This window comes from Moschus berezovskii, chromosome 7 (genome assembly GCF_049115385.1).
Source record: "Moschus berezovskii isolate FMDL1 chromosome 7, NW_MosBer_1.0, whole genome shotgun sequence".
NCBI lineage: Eukaryota > Metazoa > Chordata > Mammalia > Artiodactyla > Moschidae > Moschus > Moschus berezovskii.
Genome location: NC_142466.1, coordinates 67,543,321 through 67,545,892, shown reverse-complemented (window position 1 = coordinate 67,545,892; position 2,572 = coordinate 67,543,321). Strand labels below are relative to the sequence as shown.

General features: G+C 42.0%; 1 pseudogene; it reads right to left on the bottom strand.

Moving 5' to 3' along the window:
- Positions 1–298: 298 nt before the first annotated feature.
- LOC129556813 (large ribosomal subunit protein uL24 pseudogene) lies at positions 299–793 on the bottom strand (annotated as a pseudogene).
- Positions 794–2,572: the final 1,779 nt, after the last annotated feature.

The following is a 2,572-nucleotide window of genomic DNA, read 5'->3' as shown; positions in this document are numbered from 1 at the left end:
TGTTTCCTTCAGCTTGTTCAAATTCATGTCCACTGAGTCAGTGATGCTATCTAACCATCTCATCCTCTGCCACCCCTTCTCCTTTTGCCTTCAATCTTTCCCAGGATCAGGGTCTTTTCCAATGTGTCAACTCTTTATATCTCCTGGCCAAACTATTGGAACATCAGCTTCAGCATCAGTTCTTCCAATAAATTTCCTTTAGGATTGACTGGTTTGATCTCCTTGCAGACCAAGGAACTCTCGAGAGTCTTCTCCAGCATCACAATTAGAAAGCATCAATTCTTTTTTTTTTTTATTTTAACAGTTTTTAATGAAAGCTGTAGACAAGATGACTTTATTCTTGCATCTTCTCAATTGTTTCTTCCTTATATTTGCCCTTTTCCTTTCCTACTTGGCGAGATTTGGCTTTACATTCGAGGATCTTTTTGCGGTCTTTGTCCAGTTTTAGTCTGGTGATAACCACCTTGCTGGGGTGAATGCCCACATGGACAGTTGTACCATTAGCCTTCTCCCGCTGCACTCGTTCAATGTAGATGACGTATTTCTTCCTGTAAACCTGGACTCCTTTGCCAATTTGCTGCCCTTTGTAGTGCCCTCGTACAACCTGAACTTCATCATCCTTTCGGATGGGCATGGATCGAACGTTGTACTTCTGTCTTAGCTCTTTAGAAAGAGGAGAAGACATAATTTTCCTGCGAATGTGGGAAGGAGCATTGAAATGCCTTTTTCGATTCTTGCTTCGGTCAGAAGTCACAAAGGGATTGAACTTCATTTTGGCCGCCGGCGTTTCAGCGATGGCCACAGAAGGGAAGAGAGCAGAAAGCATCAATTCTTCAGTGCTCAGCCTTCTTTATAGTCCAACTCTCACATCTGTACATGATATTGGAAAAACCATAGCTTTGACCATAGGACCTTTGTCAGCAAAGTGATGTCTCTGCTTTTTAATACGCTATCTAGGTTTGTCATATCTTTTCTTCCAAGGAGAAATCATCCTTTAATTTCATAGCTGATTACACACCTGATTACTACGGGTAACCATTTCTCTCAATTTAGGACAGTCCCTAAAATCTTCAAGACAATTGAGTATCCAATGAAGGTTATCACAAAATATGACCAAATCAAACATCAAAGATGATCTCAGGCAACATGTCAATAACATAATCATTCAAACAGTTTCAATCAGAGCATTCCAGATGCTGGACAGGGACTATAACTAAGGGGAAGGACCAGGTGGGGAATCAGGAGCTAATTGCCTATTCCTCCTAAGCCCCAGCCAACCACTGCCAGGCCGGAATGCAGGAAGGGGAAGAGGAGGGAATGCAAAGAGCTGCTCCCCCTGCTGTAGTCTCCACGTTCCCCTCTGGTGCTTGCAGAGATGAGTGCTTCCCAGAATTCTACAACAGTGTAAGAATTCTAAGATCAAACAAAATTTGTTCCTCAGCCACTTTTGCTATGGGTTGCAATCTGCGACCTCTGCTAAAAGCACACATCAGTCACAGCATTGCTGGAGTTGCTAAGGATGCCCTCACAGAGGTCACTTACATCTGTACTGTGCATCTATTGTTTCGGGAGGAAACTGCTCCCTGTCACTCTCATCATGTGATTCCAGGGGACTGCCAACTGTAGTACACCCACCCTTGGCCACAGCAACCAGTGTGAGGGAAAGCATGTGACCTTGGTCAAACTAATCAAAACCATTCCACAGCATATTTCAATTGGAGCAAGAAGAAAAGGGGTTCTTATTAGCTTTCTATGCTGCATTGCAGATCGCTACTTAGTGGTTTTAGACAATACCCATTTATAATCTTGCCGTTTCTATGAGTTAGGAGTTTAAGCAAGTCCTCTGCAAAGCTGCAGTCTAATGTGTTGGCCAGGGCTCTGTTCTCATCTGGAGACTAAAACAGAAGAATGTGGATTAGGCTGCTGACAGCTCTCTTCTCTAGCATGTGAGTAAGTCTGTTTAAAATGAAGCCAGGAAAACACAAGTAGAGATAAGAACCAGATGAAAGGACAGAGAGTCCTAAAGACATGTGGAGTCCCTAATTCCAACTGTGCCTGAGGCTGAATCCACCTTTGAACTTCTCAGTTTTATGAGCATTAAAGTTTGTATTGGGATTATGTTGGTTGGAATAAGTTTTGTATCTAGAAACTTACAAAGTCTTGACAATTACAAAGCCCAAAGGAAAAGTATCTTTACATAGTCACCTTCTCTTGCTGACCACTGCACACTCCAACTGCAATGCTATATTTATATTACATAGAAGATTACTTCCAACTGAGATACAAGAAACTGCAAACCAGTCTTGATTAAGTCTATGGCTGTACCCCCTAATCTCATCTGATCTCAGAAGCTAAACAGGGTTGGGCCTGGTTAGTACTTGGATGGGAGTCTTAGTCAAATCCCAGGCTCTTTTTTCAAATAAAACAAAAGGACTAAACTCTTTTCAGGCCTGTACTCTCCATGAACATTGATGCCAAAGGGCCAAATTATGAAAATCAGTAAAACAAATGTAGTAATGCATTTAGAGGATAATACTCTGTGAACAAGTTGCATTCAGTTCAGTTCAGTTCA